Raw genomic sequence first — 20229 nt, 5'->3', positions numbered from 1 at the left:
GAGTGGGGGAAGGGCAGATAGAGAGAGGGAGAGAGAGAACCTCAGACAGGCTCTTTCCCATTTCAGAGCCCAATATGGAGCTCAATTCCAGGACCCTGAGATCATGATCTGAGTCTAGATAAAGAGCTGGACTCTCAGCTGACTGAGCCACCCAGGCACCCTGGCAATGGAAATATTCTATATCTTATCTGAGACGGTGGTTACATGGGTGAATATATTTATCAAAATTTATCAAATTCTCTACCTAAGATCTGTACATATCACTGTATCTAAGTTTGACCATCAATAAAAAAAAAAAAAGAAAGAAAGAAAGAAAGAAAGAAAAGAAAAGGCATCTGTGCCAGGATTCAACGTGATTTTCTCTTGGCTACCTGTCTGGTCGCATATCCTACCACTTGGCTTCTAGCTCCCTGGGCCATAGGCACCATGCCCTTCTTGGTCCTGAAGCTCACCAAGTATACCCACATATTCTTTGCACTTGCTGTTGTCTTCCCAAATATCTTCAGGGCTTGCTTCCTTGCTTTTCAAAAGATCCCTGACCAATCTCTTCAAAATATCTGTTCCTCCCCTTATAGCAGATGCTATATGACTTGACTTTGTTTTTCTTTTATAATGTCAGATACTGTATTGTGTAATTTGTTTGTTTTCTTCTCAGACTCAAATGCAAGGGTAAAAATGGCAGGAATTTTGTTGTTGTTCATCAGTGGATCCCTGGTACTTAAAACAATGTCTGGCACAGAACAGGCCTTCAGTAAATACTTGTGGAATGAAAGCAGAATGAATGCCTCCATGGCTTGACTTGGAAATATATCATCTTCTGGTCTAAACATTCCCAGGAGACTCTCTTCCATTGCTTAGGATCTTTTTTTTTCTGGACTACATCTTTTCTCTCTGCAAATGTGTCCCCTGCCTATAGCATTTAGGATTAAATGGTGTTTTTTTGTAATAAAGTTGTTCCTTTAACACACATTTCAGACTACAATTTTGCTGGTTTACTGTGCCTTGCAGGTACATAAGGATCACATATCTACAACTCAGGGATAATTCAAGCATAAGCTTGAATCAGATCATTAAGTTGTTGATCCAATTCATTTGCTAAATGAAAATGACTGAAAGGGGCACCTGGTGGCTCAGTTGGTTAAGTCTCTGCCTTCAGCTCAGGTCATGATCTCAGGGTCCTGGGATCAAATCCTGTGTTGGGCTCCATGCTCAGCAGGGGAGTCTGCTTCTCCCTCTCCCTCTGCCCTCTCCCCTGTCCGTCCTCTCTCTCTCTCACTCTTCCTCTTAAATAAATAAATAAAATCTTTTAAAATTTATTTTTAAATTTCTTTTCAGTGTTCCAGAATTCATTGTTTATGTACCACACCCAGTGCTCCTTGCAATCTGTGCCCTCCATAATACCCACTACCAGCCTCACCCAACCCTCGCTCCTCCAAAACTCTCAGATTGCTTTTCAGAGTCCACAGTCTCTCTTGGTTCATCTCCCCCTCCAATTTCCCCCAACTCCCTTCTCCTCTCCATGTCCCCATGCCATGTCCTCTATATTATTCCTTATGCTCCACAAATAAGCGAAACCATATGATAATTGACTCTCTCTGCTTGACTTTTTTTCATTCAGCATAAAATCTTTTAAAAAAAAATACAATAAAATGACTGAAATGATCAGGCTGGCCGGGCTCTATCATGGCCATTCAACTCTTTACATGTTCAATTTAAATAGAAAAATTGACACAAACAGGCACACATGTATAAAAATAAGTTATAAATATTTAAATAGTAAAGGACCTGTTATTTTCACAGAGATAGGGGATTGGCCAGTGGCTATAATTGATGGAGAATTTTGGTTTACCACCCAGGGGTATGATTAATCATTATTAGCAAAATGAATAGCTACATAATACAGTACTTGTATTAAGTATTGTATACTCAAGATTAAACTAGATGAATTGCTATTAATTCCAAACACCTCAAACCACTCTGGGATCAAGGAAATGGAACATTAAATTGAGTCTCTTCATTGCATAGAAAGATCCTTCTTGAAAAATAATCTGTCCTTAGAATTTATAGATGAGTTCAAAAAAGTTTTGAACTAAACGTCTGAGTTAGCTCCATGAAGACAGACAGGTAATGGAGCCAACAGAGCATATTGGTTGAATACAACAGAAAAAAATATTTGCATTTTGGACACATTATGGCATAAATACATTCTGTGCTCTGTTAAAATGAGGTAGTTATAGTAATGGATAACATCAGTGAATGTTTGATTTGACGTGACCATTTTCTGAACATGTGTTGAGCATTAGGCAAAACATAAGGTGGTTACAAAATGAACCAGATGTTGTTCCCAAGCTTGAAAGGAACACAGGTGAAAGGGAGACGTGAGATAAGACAGACACACACACAAAGGAGTATTGTACTTGAAGTCAAACTTTGAAATGTACCCATACCACATATACCCAATGATCAGAAAATGCAAAAGCAGGTTCTACCTTCAATGTTTCATCTGAGTCTTGAAAGATACTTAAGACTTAAGAGAGGTGAGGCCATTTCAGGTGGAAGGGACATCATCATGACAAAAGGTGAACAGGCAGAAAATTGGATGTAGACTAGTAGGATACTGGTAGCCCTACTGTGAGAAGAATTTCAGATTGGAGGCAAAATGTAATGAGACATAAGCCTGGAGAATTAACTAGAGGGAAAGCTGATAGAGGGCAAGGAGTTCAGTCTTGATCACATTTCCTGTAGGGAGCCACTAATGCTTTCTGAGGGCAGTAGTGACATCATCAAAGCTGTGCAATAAACACTTGCCTCTGTAAAGGCCTGTGGGAAGGAGAGAGAAAAGGACTCTACAGTTAGCTGCGGTCACTCTGAATGGGAATATTTCTACTGTGTGTTACCAAATGTTCTATACTCAAAAGAGCAGAGATACATCTGTTTGGGTGTCTTTATACATAGGAGGAGACATTTACACACACACACACACACACACACACACACACGCACACCCCACATTGGTTTGGCAGACAATCAGCAAATGTGAGAGGTAGAGTATTACAATGGTCAAGGACCTGGGCTTTAAATCAGACAAAAGCCTTGCTCTTTCAATAGCAGCATAACTTTGCTGAAGATACTTAAACTCTAATATATAAAAAGGAGTTAAAGACATTTACTTTAGTTTGTTGAACAGTGAATATCACCTAATTTAAGGATTTAATGTAGGTTCTGGTCTACTGTTAACTACATGGAATCTGAGAGCTATCAATACTTCTGTTCCATTTTCAGAGTTATTGCCAATGTGAGACCATCTAGGTCAATGTGTATTTTGACAAAAGCACTTATCTGAAGCAGCCTATGGTCTACAGAATCAGGAAAATAAGGTTCATGGTCTCCATGATGATGGTTTTACAGTTTTAACAAAACAAGACCCACACACTGAACACAGAATCCTCCTGTCTGTTCTGAGTTTCATTCCCAGAAATTACTCCCATGAGTAAACTCTTGCTACCTTCCCTGCAGCCTCACTATGAACTTACTAATTCATTCTGCTGCTCTTGTTCAGGGATGATCTTCAAAGCATTCAACACACCAGAGTTTATCAAACATATTGCTCCTGACTGCTTGAAATTTATCTTACAACAGCTTCTCTGACTCATGGAAAAAAAGTAAACTATAGCGGTTACAAGTGATGTTTAAAAATTTTTAAGCAGAATTAAAAAAAAAAAAAAACCTGAGTGAAATAAGTCTAGAAGAGAGAGTCAATTATCATATGATTTCACTTATTTGTGGAGCATAACAAATAGCATGGAGGACAATGGGAGATGGAGAGAAGAAGGGAATTGGAAGGGGAGGTGAACCATGAGAGACTATGGACTCTGAAAAACAATCTGAGAGTTTTGAAGGGGCAGGGCATGGAAGGTTGGGGTACCAGGTGGTGGGTATTACAGAGGGCACAGATTGCATGGAGCACTGGGTGTGGTGCAAAAATAATGAATACTATTATGCTGAAAATAAATAAAAAATAAATTAAAAAAAACCAACTGTAGTGGTTACAATAACATTTACAACACATGAAAAATAAAGCAAATTAAAGAATGCAGAAAAGATGTTGAGGGTAATTTGTTTTCAACTCTGATTGTTGACTCGTTGTATGCTCGGTGTCAAACAGAAAGGAAACAACCAAACCTATTCACCAAAAACAATAATCCATGGGAGCAAAACCGAAGAATGAAGAATCGTGGAACTCAGCATAACACAGAATCATCCAGAATGTTTAATCAATCAGAAGGCTTTGGTTATAGGAGATCATCTGCAACAAGGACAAAGACATGGACGTTGAAGGAAGAATTATCCCAGCCTCCAGTGAAGCTGGGAAGGGTCTGGATCCTAATAGATGTCTGGCTTCCTGCCCCCCAACTGTCTTCCTCTTTTCATACCCCATATCCCTCAGGTACCAAGCTCTCTATTCACCCATCTACCCGTTGACTTCTAAGCACTTTTGCCCAGAATTCTCTTTTCCCTCATGATATCTTACAGGAATAATTCTTTTTTTTTAAAATTAATTTGTTTATTTGACAGAGAGAGATCACAAGTAGGCAGAGAGGCAGGCAGAGAGTAGAGGAGGAGGAAGCAGGCTCCCCGCTGAGCAAAGAGCCTGATGTGGGGCTCGATCCCAGGACCCTGGGATCATGACCTGAGCTGAAGGTAGAGGCTTTAGCCCACTGAGCCACCCAGGTGCCCTAAAGAAAATTTTAAATGGGAAAACTTGAGCTTTGTTTTAGTCAAGTAAATTGGTGAACCTTCAGGGCTGTTCCCAGCCCTGTGATACGGTGTGGTTCTTCAGCCACGTCTTCCTAATGATGTTGTGTGTGAAACAGGTGAACTTTGATAACACATCGACATTGTATGTAATCAGTAACTATTAAGATGGACTGTCAGACAAACAAATACAAGTAAATTGCATTTAACTCTATCAGAACATCTTGAAATCGTCTATATACCTCTGCTGTTACAGAAATTATGTGGCATATTGCTACTGGATTGGATAGAGGTTGATCATTTTATATAATAAAGAGGGTATGTCATTTACTCTATGAATCTCCTTTTTGAAGAAATGGCCGCTCTTTCCCTAGTGGTGTCACTATATATTCTCTCATACCACCACCAATACCTCTTGCTCCTGGGAGGCAGGCAACGACGGATATTTATTCATCCTTTAATCCTACTCTCAGAGCCTAGCCTAACACAACGCTGGCCCATGGTAGATGAGTGAATGTCTGCTCCTTCAGTCAATTAATACATTCTGTTCCTACTTGAAATTACTTAACTGGCTTTGAGCATATCATCAGTCTCTTTGGGCTGTGCCTCTTTTTCTTCTCTAAAATCCTATAATTTTATGAAGATGAAGAAGCAGAATGAAAAGAGACATTAGACAATGGATCTAACATTGGGGCACTCACAGATCAGGAGGCAGGACAGTCCTGGTGCTCAGCTTTCCAGAACTCACTTTTTTCTTGCCCATATTATTTTCCTCAGTACAGACAGTGACAGTGTTAGTAGGAGCAGAGATAAAACCATCTTCGTTATTAGATCTGGGTGAGTGTAGCAGGTCCCTGAAACATGTAGAGAGTCAGATCTGCGTTGGCTTTAATATGGTTAAAGAGAGTTACTGGACCTCATCCTCTTTTTTTTTTTTTTTTCTTTTGCTTAATGGACTTCTTACCAGACCCAGGGATCAAAGGCTCCTGTGGTTTATCTTTACTCTTTTACTTTAATGACTTCTGACACTCCAACAGGGTCCTGGAGACCCAGATGGAGTTTTGATTGCCATAAAGGATGAGCTGATGGCTCTATGATGTCCTAGGATTAATCCAAAGGGAGTGATGACGAATAGCATTGCCTCTGTTCAAAGTGAACAACCTACCCCTAATCCTTATTGCACAGACAAGGAACTCAAGACTCAGAGAAACAAACTGAGTTCTTTGTCATGGGCACTGGTCAAGCAGGGAAGCAGAGTTTCCCTTAAATAATAAGAATGCAGATTTCTTTGGAAAAACACTGCTTGTTGAACATGAATCTTTTAATTCCATCCCCACAGGTACTCTCCCAGAATCTTAGGTGTTAATAACCTTTCCTCCCCTTAGGATCCTAACAAGTATAAAGAAGTGAGGGGGAGAACCCAACTTTATTGTTGGCTATTCAGTAAAACACAAAACTCAGGGTTTCTTGGTAAAGCTGTGTTTGAGATTGTGGCTAAAATTTTATGCCAACCTGGGACCACCTCAACACTTTCCCCTAAATGTGGACATTGGCATCAGGGAAGACTAGGGTCCAATTTACCCATTGAAGGGGCAAGGAAGAAGCTGGGAAATAGTTCACCTTCGCCACCTAGGAGAACATCTGTCCCTGTTTGTCAGCTTCCTCGTGGTGGCAGGAGGAAGTGAGAAAGCCCTTTATAAAACAAGGGCAGAGAATACAAGAGCAAAGGTGAATGAGAAATGGGTTTATATTCGTATCAATTTAATAAACTCATCCCTCAAAATGAAGTCACTACATAGGGAAGGAGGTTCCAAAATTCCAACTGCTCCACCCTTGTTCCCTGAACGGGAACGACAAAGCGTCCACTCCAATACTCTGCTTTATGTGGAATAGAGAAAAATGTCTCTTAGATGGAAATGCAAGGAAGGAAGATCCTGCCTCCTTCTGGAAGCTTCTAGGGCAGGTCTTCATTTCTCACCTGCATTACGGCAATAAGCCTCTCGCCATGTGTTTGTCATCATTCTTCTCATTCACTTTTTTCACCACATGGACAATCTTCCTTTTAGAAGATCAAATTAACTATGCCACCAACTGTCTACCAAACCTTCAGTATTTCCTTAAGAAAGTCACCCACTCTTCCTGGGTCTCAGTTTCCTCTCCTATAAGATGGGGTATGATGGTAATGGCTGTGCTAGTTTTTTGTGAAGGTTAAATGAGTTCGTATCACTTAACACTAATAAGTGTTAGCTATTATTTTCCTCATTATAATTATAATTATATTAAATATATATAAATAATATGAATAACCATAAATATAATTATAATTATTCTGCTCTGCCTTCTTTCAGCTACCACTGGCTCCATATGCAGTATCCCCATTGGTAGGTACAATACGGCTGCAGTTCCTAGAGTGATCAGACTTGAGGCTGGAAGTACGGAGCTCATGCATTTTTCTTTAAAACCACCCAATAGATTTGTGCTAGCCTGGGACACAGACCCCAAGGACGACCATTGGTTTTCCCAGTTGAGTCCAAAGTGTGTAGGCAAACCTGGCTTAGTCTATTATGTTGCAGAACTCATGGCTGATCGTCTAGAACAGATATACTAGACAACAGTAGAGATATAAGCCACAGATTTAATCTTGGGGAAGCAACCACAACAGCCATGAAATTATCATAAATGACTGCAAAGGAAACAGAAACCCAGACAAATATGCGAAGGACATCTACATTGGGGCTGTGGCCTTTAAGCTTCTACTGTGGGTCTTGAACCCCTCATGAATATGGCCTCACAATGTGTTTCTCACAACAAACGTAAGGTGGTGAGGTTGAGGTAGAGATACAGCATTATAACAGAATCACGGTAGCTTCAAGATTAAAAGACTTATCCAAGGTCTCACATCTGGTTAGTTGCTTAGCTACCAAGAGAATCCAGGTTCACCACCTCTTTGCTTAAAAAAAAAACCAAAAAACAAAAAACAACCCTGCTTAATATCGGCTGTGGTGGGATTGCAGGAAGCCTTCCTGTGGTCAATAAAAGGTGAGCTTTCAAGATTTGGTCTCTTTTTCTGGTCACCTCACTACATTGACTCTTGGCAGTGAAGCCCTGAGAAAATAGGAAATATTATTAGTGTTAGAAGAGTGCCAATGTCAGCTAAGGTCTGTTGAGTCAGTAATGCAACACAAGAGAATCAGTAGAGAGACTAAGAATAGACAGTTTCTTAGGTTCTCGGAGCATTTGAATTTGTGATCTATAAAGCTCCCTCCATAAAAGGGAGAAGAATTTGGCTGCAAAAATTATAGACAAGTTCTGCCTCGGGCTTAGTCATTATTAGCACAGGAGTTTTGCATAAACATAAGGTTCGGGGTGTTTCTGGTTTTAACAGACCTGAAATGTTTCAAATACTCCAGCAGCTCCCCGTGTGGACAGCTCTATGCCCAGAACTAGTTAGAGGCCATCTCTCACCTCTCAGAGCTTAGGTTCTAGAGGAAGCAAAATGTGACCCTGAAAATGGTCTGGTGATACAATTTATATTTTTTTTCTTTGTTTCTTTTTCCCTCATGACATTTACCTAAGACAACAAGATGCATATCCAGTGAACTCAAGCCTCTGGACTATTAAATATACCAGCTAATGGATTCCTTGAATTAACAAGTTCTTTCCTTGTGAAGGTTGTTATTTGCTCAGTGAGGTTGAAGCACGGAATAAGATCCCAGAGTAAGCAACAGAAGATTTGTTCTGTTTTCATGGAGTTTACAAACATACTGAAAAAGTCAAATTTGTAGGCGCTGGTGTGGCTCAGTTGGTTAAGCAGCTGCCTTCGGCTCAGGTCATGATCAGGCTCTCCTGCTCAGCAGAGAGCCTGCTTCTCCCTCTCCCTCTGCTGCTTCTCCTGCTTTTGCACTCTCACTCTCTCTCTCTCTTTGTCAGATCAAATCTTTAAAAAAGGAGGAAAATATGAAAAGGGGGAAAATCATGCAAAATCCCATCAGACAGTCTTTTGCAGAGCAAAAGCAAAAAGTCCCACTTTATTGTGTTTATTCCAGTGTTTCTCAATTGACCAACATTGCCTTTTCTGCCCATCATTCACATCTTCCAGGTTAGGGGTATTCTGCAGAACCCAGACACAGACATGCTTGCCGTTCCAGCCTTTCCCCTACTTCCCTTTCTAATATCCAAGTGTGCCTGTCTGCTGCACCCAGTTCTCTCAGGGTTCTGCCTTCTATGGGGATGGGGCGGGGAGGGGTGCGGGGGGGAGAAAGTAACCAGACAACAAAATGTGTGGGAGTCTTGGGGCACCTGGGTGGCTCAGCGGGTTAAGCCGCTGCCTTCGGCTCAGGTCATGATCTCAGGGTCCTGGGATCGAGCCCCCCATCGGTCTCTGTGCTTGGCAGGGAGCCTGCTTCCCCCTCTTTCTCTGCCTGCCTCTCTGCCTACTTGTGATCTCTCTGTCAAATAAATAAATAAAATCTTTTAAAAAAATGTGTGGGAGTCTTGCTATGAGAATGCTCCATGCTCCCCAGGTCTATACCCGTATGCTTTCTAGACAAACTAAAAACAAGTAAGAAGTGATTTGAATGGTAGGCGTTGAAAGCTTCACGGTAGCTGGTTGGAAAAAGACTTTGTATCTTGAAAAGAGAAGCACTTAGACATGGAATCTAATCTCCGGTTTCTGCTAATTATCTATATGACTTTGGAGAAGCCTTTCCATTCTGGGCCTGACTTTTCCCATGTGTAGACATGAAAGGACTGGAGCAAATTCAATGTTCTCTAATTGTCAAATCACACCCATACATCAGCTGATTGCAAACACAAATCTAATCTATGATGAAATTGTTGCACAATTCTGGTCAGAAGCACTTCAAGAGAGAGACAATTTGAGCATCAGCCATGTTTAAATGACCCCTAAGATGCCTCTGGGGTAAGCCAATCTTCTGTAGCACTTTTCCAGTAGGACTCAAGGCGTTTTCTCTCTGTTTCTTCCAGGATCCAAGGGTTGACACGATCCTCCACGTCCCTGGGTTTCCTGTGTCAGGAGACTCTAAAATCTATACACTGATTCTCTGAGTGTTTTACTTCTAATTTAAACCCACACTGAAAATAAGTGATCAGGAATAAATTAGAACAGAATGGGACGATCTTCGCTAAAGTTAAATGAGGCTTTGGGGTGGGGAGGAGCAGGTGGGGAGGGAGGGGGAAATTGGTGAAGAAGGCCGGGATGACTAATTAGCCAGTGAGCAGATACATAGCTATCCAATAAGAGGAGTATCAAGATCCATTTATAAGTGGGGCTCCTGGGTGACTCAGTTGGGTAAGCAGCTGTTTTCAGCTCAGGTCATGATCTCAGGGTCGCTCGAGCCCCACATCAGGCTCTGCACTCAGCAGGGAGTCTGTTTCTACCTCTCCTTCTCCCTCTGTCCCTCCTCTGCTCATGCTCTCTCTCTCTCAAATAAAAAAAAAAATCTTAAAAAAAAAAAAAAGATTGGTTCACAATTAACTGCAACAGCATCCTTGCTTAAAAAGGAACTTCACCCCTGGGGATAAAAATATATTATATGTTTATAAAAAATAAAAAATTTTAAAAAATCATGAAAAAAAAAACCATGGGGAAAAAAAAGGAACTTCATATGCACATGCACACACACACACACACACACACACACGCTACATCACCTAAGCAATTTGGAAATTTGTTTCAAAAAGTGACTTTTCGGGGCACCTGGGTGGCTCAGTGGGTTAAGCCTCTGCCTTCGGCTCAGGTCATGATCCCAGGGTCCTGGGATCGAGCCCCACATCGGGCTCTCTGCTCAGAAGGGAGCCTGCTTCCCTTCTCTCTCTACCTGCCTCTCTGCCTACTTGTGATCTCTGTCAGATAAATAAAGAAAAAATCTTAAAAAAAAAAAAAAAAAAAAGTGATTTTTCTCCCAGCCTGTCATCCCAGGACAAAGGGACAAAGAAAACTGTATACATACAGTGGGAAGAAAAGGATGAAAGTAATAGTCAGCCAAAGAGTATGGATATCCTGGTGCTGGGGGAGAGAAATGCAGACATGTAAGTGCAAGAAACAGGTAAGTAGAAATCTGTGGAAACAAGGGTTGTTGGGGAAGAGCATAGTCACAAAACTATGTCGATACTGAGAAAAGTACTTTGTTAATTGGATGAATAAAGGTTTAACAATCTCCGTTTGAAAGGCTTTGGAAGGTCCCATCTCCAGCCACCTTTCCCCTTTTCCTGTGCTCAAATTTCCTTTTCAACATAATCATTCATTCATTCTTCCATTTACCGAACATGTGTTTTTTGAGGCCTTCTTGTAGCCCAAGTCCTGTTGTAGATCCTGAGGACACCAAGCTGATTATGACACAACCCTTCTCACCACGGAGCTGTCATTCTAGCCAGTCTACTCTCATTTGGACAGCTACAAACAGATGTAATGTGTTTCTTGGAACAATCCACTGGGAGCTATGAAAGTGAAGGTAAGCATGCCTGTTTGTGTAGGTGGGTGGGAAACCTACCAGAAGGGGGCTTGTGGCTCAGGAGGACAAGTTGGGAAAGGTTTCTTAGTCAGAGGATTATGTAAGACTAGACTGCTCTTGGGGATGGAGCAGCACTGGCTTTGTTCTCATCACACGCAAATGGTGAAGGCAGATGGTAAAAACATAAGAATATTATCGACAGATCTGCTTTTTCTCTTCTTTTAATTAGAGAGAGAGTGCATGAGAGAGAGCATGGACGGGGGCTGGGGGGACAAAGAGAATCAAGCAGCCTCTACACCCAGCACAGAGCCAGATGTGGGGTTCCTTCTCATGACCCTGAGATCGTGACCTGAGCCGAAACCAGGAGTCCGATGCTCAATCGACAGAGCCACCCAGACACCCCTGAGGATATTTCATTTTTTGAAACAGAAAGGCACCTCCATGCTCTCTTATGAGGCCAGATGTCCAGTCTGGGTTCCAGGAGGTCGAAGACTCCCAGGACTGGCCTCAGCCAGACTCCTTGGCAATTCTCCACTTTGAAAATGGGCACACAGCAGCCCAGAGCTTTCAGACACACGGTTGCCTTTCTCCAAGAACGTTGGCCGACTAGCAGCGCCAGAGCCTTCCTCTTCCTTTGGAGGGGGCACGAGAGAAAACACTAGAGAGACTTCTGCGCAGTGACTCCTCGGCTTTACCCCGGAACACCGCACAGTGGGCCTCTCCTGCCGCGTCAGTGCTGTTCCTTTCCACACAGTCTAAACCCATCCTGTCTTGTGGTCTCCTTTGTGTCTCTTTTGCTTTCGGGCAGAGGAAATTCCCTGAAAACAGCACCACAGAATTTCAGCACTAGAAATGTCTCACAGATGATGACTGGATGTGGCATTTCCAATGAAGAAACTGAGGCCCAGTGAACGAGCAACACACGCATTGGAATATTCTAACCCAGTCAGGACCATACTTTGAATGGAGGTCTCTTTCCATGGCCCCCTGTCCCCAGCCCACCCCTTCTATTCTTTTCCAGGCTATACTTATAACCTCCCTAGGGGGCTAGATGCTAATTGTATATTCTGGCTATTTTCATTCTTGAATACTTTTCCCATGAAGATTTTGTTGTTTCCTCTTTCAGACATGACCCGAGGACCTCAGACTGGCTTTATTAAACTAATCCCTGTGGCACCTTAAAGGACAGTTCTCCCCTGGGAGCTGGGGGGCTCAGGGTTGCTCATCCCCAATGCCTGAATTCCCACCAGCCCCGGCCCCCTCTGCAAAGCGGAGATGCAAACAAATTGCAATGCATGTGGAGGAAAATATGCGTGTGGTCAGTTTGGGTTCTTCCAATGCCATTTACAACCTTTGTGGTTTGAATTTGTTCATAGAAGAATTAATTGATGGGTTTGAATGTTACTAGAGAAGAAACGCAACTGGTTTCTCAGGGTACCCTTCTGGGAAGTTTCTAGCCTGGTGTCAGTAGAAAAAAATAACTTAACAAATGAATGTCTTTTATAGAATTTTATAGAATGGGTGTGAGCTAGATAGAAATCTGGAGGAAATAGATGGCTTAGCAGTGGCAAAGCCCTTTTCCCTCCATATCAGTCTTTCTACAGTGACTTATTTACGATCCTAAAGCCAACGTATGTATGGCATGGAGGCAGAAAAATGGGGTTACCCTTCCATGTGATTTGGGAAAGTTAAAAGCCCTCATTGGCTATGGGTTTCTTCCTCCACTGACCAGCCCTCTGGTTTGGCCTGATAAGATTCTCTTTTAGATGCATATACATTGAGTTATTTAGCCAAAATCGCAGCCTTATCTTCAGAAGCAGAATACGGAAATGTACATCTTTCTGCATGTAAAAGCCTTGGCATCATGCTAGGGATGGAACCAAGTGTTGCGTATAGTTTTCTAGGGTGATGATGCTACCTTCCTTCATTTGGTGAACCAGGTAGCGGAACCTCACCATTTACATCTAGCACTGTAGTGAAAAGATAAAGTAAGAGAGAGAGATCCAGCCCTCAAAGAGCTCACAGCCCCTGAGGAGACAGAGGTCCGTAAGCAGGTTATTGCAGTACAGTGTGGTGAGTAATTATAAGGGGGGAACTCCAAGTTTGATGGGAGGACATCATGCAGCTGGAGACAGACATGGAAGGGTCAGGTGATGATTTCTGACTCCTGAAAGCCAGTAGAGTTGTCATCATATGGCGCCTAGGAGCTGCAGAAGTTCTTACCATTCATAGAATCATATAATTTTTGAAGAATCTATTGAGAAGCCAAACATGCATGATTAGAGAGAGGAACATTTTGGAAAGAAACATCCCAGGGGCTGGAAATGGGGAAAGCACAGGGCATCAGCAAATCCAGAGTGGCTCGGAGGGGATGCAGTGGCTTCCTGGGGGGAGGGAGAGGCAGGAGCCCTGAGGGAGCTCTGTTCTCTGCCAGGAGGGGAAGATGCCCAGGTAAAGGCTGGAGACTGGAGATCAAGTGCAAATTCTAAAAGAAAACACTGAAAGTAGCCTCTAGTTGCTTCAAAATATCCCCCGGTTCCACTCTGCTTCAAAAAGCAGTGATATATCCAATATACATTGTTTCCAACCCCACTTCTGTGTGGAATCTCTGCATACCTGTAAGGGGATACACGGAAGGGAGCTGGTATGTTTTAATAATCATTTATTAGGTGCTTACATTATCATTTCTATAACATTATCATAATCTTTTTAAATTATCATTTATTAAATATATCTTCCCAACAGCCCACCTAATTTGGAATTACTAAGCCCTTTTACATATAAGAAGATTGACGCTCAGAAAGGTTAAAAAAAAATTAAGTCACTTGCCCAAGGGTTATAACATAACTAGAAGTACCTGAAATGAAAATTCTGATCCAAAACCTACACTTTTTCTTCCATGAGGTCATCATTACAGGCCACAAGATTTGGAATCATATATATTTGGACTTAAATTCATAAAAATAAATTTCATTCTTGTCTTGTGTGTGATTTTTTTCTTTTTTATTTCCCTTTCTTGATGGTCTATTAATGAGGTCTCCAGCTGGTTTGTTTTATTTAAGAGTTCTATATCAACATTTGCTTCTCTCATTTGTCTATTTTGCTTTCTTGATAAAATGTTCTTAGCTTATTAAAATTGTTGCCAGGGTTTCAAAGAGAGCATGGAATCCAGTAAATTCAGTTCAACATTTTCACCAAGCAAATATCAAGAATTCAACATTGGTGATGCTCTAGAGATCCCTATTTCCCTGACTCAGAATTTTTACCAAGATGCCACCATGTAACATGCCATGTATTTGTTCATGTGAATATTGCACATCTCTGCACTGGCTTGGGAGCTCCATGAGATCAGGAACATTCTCAGTTTTGTTCAAAGATGAATCCTCAGGAGCTAAGTAGCCCTGGGAGCTAGTGGGTGCTCTCCAAGTAGTCGTGAAATGATTGAGTGACCTTTAAGTACTGAAGGAAATATAAGGAAGCATAAGACAGTTTTTGGTCTCCATACACGTATCTAGTTGGGGACTCAAGACAGATGCATGAAGCTGGCAAATAACATGAGTAGCAGGTGAGCTGTTATAAATCCGAGGTCTGAAATTCACATGTGAAAGAAATGTAACTTCACTAAGTCCCCCTACAGTAAATTTCAAGCCACTCTTCTGCCATGTTGGCAGAAACTTTCGGCATCTAAGGTCTGATGAAAGCTTATGTAGGTCAAGCCCCTGGGAGCAGACACTGTCTGCTGTTCATTCATCCGTCTACCCCGATGAGCACCAGAACAACATTTGGTCCTCCTGCGGGGCTCCTCCAGGACTGGCTGCTTTCTCTGCTCCTTCTTTCTTCCACATAAAGGCACAGGAATTCTTGGGCTTTTTCTCACTATCTCTTAGAGACTATCTTTGGAACTTTCTACCTAGATACTCTACACATCCATACCCTCTGAGGTCTTGTCACCTTTCTTAGGCTCTGTCTACAAAACAGGGTCCACTCCCTGCTCTGAGAGCACAGGTAGATGCCATACCACTTTCCCAGGACTGGATGAGAGAAGAAACGTGCAAGCCTTTCTTTTAGGTCTGCTGATCTCGCTCTCACCAAGTCCTCTCCATCACCCTTTTCTTCCTGAGCCTGGAATTTTTTCCAGTGTGGAAGGGGAGGCTTCCAGCTCCTCTCTGATTCTTTCCTTCAGGGCTTTGGAAAACAAAACCAGGATCATGAGGCTCCTAAGTTTTTTCCTTTTCCCAGAATGATGAATATAGATAACTAATACCTTACATAGAAAAAAGGGAAGTGGGAACTACTGGGGGGAGGGGGAGTCAATATTTCAAAAACATTATTTTACTATGCTTTTCTCCCAGTAAATCTTTGCATTCCTGGGGCGGGGCGAGGTATTTCTCATCCACTTGTTTTATCTCCACTTTCTCCCAAAATGGCAGGCCCTAACCCATTCAAATAAGGCTCTTCAGAGCAATAATATCGCTGATCAAAGCAACCCACCCAAAAGCAAATCACCTAGTCAGTATAATGGCGCTAACAATCTATAGGTCATGAATCTGTAGCCAAACTGACTGATGTGTTGAATATGGGAATCAAGAAGCCAGTTTATGTTCTGGGGCAAGAGCTGAACACTCCGTGGTTAATTGGATTTTATTCAAGTCCACTGGATTCTCTTCACAAGGCATTTACCCAGCACACGCCATATGTTAATATTCTAGTAACAGGACTTGAGTTCTTGAGGGTCAGCATGCCCATCAGTGTCCGTTCTTGCTCTTAAATGGCACACTGCTAGGAAGTCTGAGATGGTATCTCTTCAAATGGCCTTACATAGGACCAGCATTCTGGGGTTCTTCCATGGTTGTCAGACAATTGTCTCTGCGCGGCAGACCCCTGGGTCTGACTTGGTAAGGCAAGGTCTCCAGTGTCCCCCTCTCTACCCTATGCTGCTGTCACCTCCACCGTGTGGGGACCATCCCATTGTTTAGAGATTCCTCTGCCTCTTTATTCAGTATGGCAGAGATTGTTGCCACTGTACCCATAAGGCCCTTCTCTGAGTCACACGGATTATGGAGATTTTTCTTATCACTGATACTGATGTCGAAGTCCTTTCTCACACTAGGCATCTCCGTGAGGAGAGGATTCCCTGCATCTCTTTTACTATTGCTGAATTCCCTGCTAGGCAGGGAGAGCTCAATCCTGCAAACTGGCCTAAGTGGTGTCTGAGTGCAGCTACCTCTCAGCTCAGCTCACCCACGACCCCCACCCAAACCCACCCTTGAGGTGCTCACGAAACTCACGAACTTCCTTATCTGGATTTGACAACTCAAGCCCTCTGCATAGAGTCTGTGTGGGGATGGGTTTGCTTGACATTTTGCAGTGTCTCCATTCTTTAATCCCAATTTTCTCCTGGATCGCGATGTGTAGACCCATGCCATCCAAATTCTTGGCAATCTGTCCATTAGGTATTTCCTCAAAGGAGGGCTTTTTCCTGGATCCTCCAAATATTCACTCCTATCTGTATTCAGGAAGGAGACTGCTTCTTCAGATTCTTGAAATCCGTTCTTTTCCTCATCTAGCCTCTCTAAAAATGGTTTGGGTATTTGTATCTCCCACTGTCAGATTGTTCTTTCTCCTGATGCATATGCCCTCAGCCAGTTACTAGGCTAAGGGTAACTTAGTGACCATTTTTTGAGCACCTGCCTATACTCTGGGCACTGCTGTGTTGGGAAGGGAAAGAGCCCCACTGACTCGAAAGACCTCATTCCTTCATGGAAAAACTCGATGGAAATATTAGAGGAAGGAGGGAAAGAGGAATTAATTCTTTTTTTTTTTTTTTGTCTTTTTTTGTTTACTGCCTTATTAGTCATGGTGAGTCAAACAGAAGCAATAAATGATCACAATGTTTTCTAAAAGGAGGTATTATGATTCTTGCTGTCAGAAAACTTGGTGTTTCAGAAACATTTTGTTTAGATAATTATCAGTTCTCTTATCTTTGAGAGGAAATGAGAATCAGTAGATAGGAGTGAATAGTAAGACCATTTCTTTATGTTGCTGTTTTTAAGTAGAAATACTTTAAGGATCATATAAGGTTCTCCAACCCTTAGTCGCCTTCAGCTGGCATTTTTATCCAGGTGTGGTTGAGTTAAGTTGAATGTGGCATAGTGTCTATGGTGTAGTAGAGGGTGGATTTACTGGGAGCAGCTGAGGAGGGGTCATGAATGATGCATGTACCTAAAGTATTTGTTTTCTTCAGCACAAACCAAGGGAAACATTTTCTTCTCTCCAACCAGAAGCTCCTGGGAAAGCACCTTTTATTTCTAACAGGCTTTAAATTGCTCATTTTAGCATCTTTTGTTGAAATTAAAACATTATATTTTAGAGGACTTCTGTGAAATGTGTGCCCCAAGGGGTTAAATTTTATCTCTGCTGAGACAGCCTGTGATGCTGGAAAGAACAAGAGATCTGCAGTCAGAAAATGGGAGCTTGAGCTCCAGCTTTGTCGACTGCTGGCTGAGTGACTTTGGTTTGGCAAGTCCCAACCTAACTCTCTGTGTCTTTATCTGTAAAATGAGATGAATAGTCCTGTCTGTGTCATAGGTTGTGCCGATTGAGTATGGGAATATCTGTGAATAACACTTTGTAAATTCTGAGTTGAACAGAAACTCATCTGTTCATCATGTACCCTACATTACATCCCCCCCTCTCTCTCATTAAGCCTTCGAGGATGACTCACAACCTTCATTTCTGTCTCAACTCCTGCCAACGTCACCTAGGACCGCATCATGCATATGGATGCCTGTCCAACAAACTGATATGAGCTCCACCCCAAAATACTTCTTTTGCTTCAAAAACTCAGTCACCTGGCTGAAGCTGGACTTTGGAATACCTCCTGGATGGTAAATTCCAGCAGTCCAAGATCTGAGGAGCATCTCCTGTCCTTATAGCCATTATATTCCTCCATGGTGACCTATTCCTTAACCTCCTTGAAGCTTTGTTCCTCAATTTCCCCCCCTTTTTTCTCAATACATCACTTTCTTGATGGTTTTCCTTCTTTTCAGTCCAAATCTCTAGTGAGTCTTAAATTACCAGCAAGCGCTTCTGTGTCCAAAGACCCTTCCCTCTCCTCATCCTTGTCAGTTCTTAACCATGACAGACCTTCTCCACTCGGACCTTCGGGCTGCTGAGCCCCACTGCAGGACATTACATGCCTGTGTGCATTGTTGTCACTCGGAGTTGGTGGAAACCCAAGAGGTGAGGACCCAGTACCATTTCACAAGCCTTCTACCTGCTTAGTTCCCTCTTCTGTCCCTCCCAGGGGCTGGTCCACACCTTTTTAGACTTCACAGGGCCTTTCTCCACCTCTCCTACAAATTCAGCAGGCATTTCTTAAGTTCATGGGCATAAATACATCCATAAATAAATAAATGAGTCTCCCAGACATGAAGCCCCTTATTGCTTTACCTCTGCCCCTATAAACTTACATCTAATTTAAATGTATCTATTTCTCCTCCCCGAGTCTGCTTCTATAGTGAAAGAAGAAGTTTTCCTTCCTCAGTTTTGTGCTCATTTCATCATGTGTTTTCTACATCGACTCTCCAATTCCTGTGAAGGAGAGGATACCTTCACTATCCTCTTTTAACTTGTGGTTACTACCCTTACCTTTCAAAGAGGCGACACACAAGGCCTTTAATAATAATTGAAAGAAAATGTCTTCCTTCAGCCTTGCATCCTTCTCAAAAGCACCCGTAGCTCTTCGTCCTTCTACAGCGGAGCGTCTGGCACGACCCAGTCATCCACATCCGAACCCTCCTTCCTCTCTGCCCGACTCTCCCCTTCCGTTACCAGTAAATCATGTAAATAGTTACTCTGGAACGTTTGCTCTGTTCATCTCCACATCCATCTCGTGTCTCCCATCATCTTTCCATTCTGGCAGTTCTCACCTAACTTGTCTCTGTTTCTCTGGGCTTGCATCTTTCAGATCACGTTTCTAAAACACAGTGCTTCCTCACGCTTCTTTCGGGATAAAGTGAAAACTCTTTGTAAGTTCATAAAGGGCTCCCAATGACCAATCTCCGGGTCTTGTCTCGATGTTGTAACTTCCACATCCCTCACATCTGCCTGTCAAATGTTTGTTCCTTTTCCAAGATTTCCCTCAAAATCATTTTTTTTTTTTTCCCTCTGTGAATTCTTACTCCACTCTCTCCACGCCTAGGCTCTGGCAGCTCCTTCTGGTGAAATGAGTCATTTTCTCTTTCATACTGCTAATTTCTTTGTCTGGACTTAATGCTCTGCCTCTTTGGTACTCTTTTGTGTGTCTGATTTATCTCTTCCTCTTGACTGCAAGGCAAGAGAAAGCAGAGATGTAACTTATTCATCAATACTTTCCTGAAAGGGGAACCGTCGGAAGCCTAGGTGGGTCTTGGAAGACCCCGTGTGCTGCAGCAGTGTTAACTCCAGTGGCCATGCTGTGCATGACTCCCCCATACTTATTGATCTCATAACTGGGTGTCGGTACATTGAGACCACCTCCATTCCTCCACCTCCTCCTCACCTCCGGAAACCACAGATCTCATCTCTGTTTCTGTGAGTTTGCTGTTGTTTGTGTTTTAGATTCCACACATAAGTGAGATCATGCAGTATTTGTCTTTCTCTGTCTGACGCATTTCACTTTGCATAACACCCTCAAGGTCCATCCGTGTTGTCACAAATGGCAGGATTTTCTTCTTTTTTATGCTGAATATTATTCCAGTGTATGTGTGTGTGTGTGTGTGTATGTGTGTGTGTGTGTGCGTCTGTGTATGTGTATCATATTTTCTTTACTCAATCATCTCTTGATGGATGCTTATTTTCTTTATTCTTGAAGGTCTGGAAAACGAAGCTCTGATCCTGGAAAGACAGTCTCTCCTAGGGTTACCTAATTCCTGGGGATGGCAAACTCCGCTGTGTGTATGCCTTTGATATAAAACCTGCCAATCCAGAGCCCCCAACCCCAACTATCTTCTTTCTCAAA

Source organism: Mustela putorius, unplaced genomic scaffold (assembly GCF_011764305.1).
Source record: "Mustela putorius furo isolate JIRA1106 unplaced genomic scaffold, ASM1176430v1.1 tig00000508_pilon_pilon_pilon, whole genome shotgun sequence".
Taxonomy (NCBI): Eukaryota; Metazoa; Chordata; class Mammalia; order Carnivora; family Mustelidae; genus Mustela; species Mustela putorius.
Note: the sequence above shows the minus strand (reverse complement) of the source record.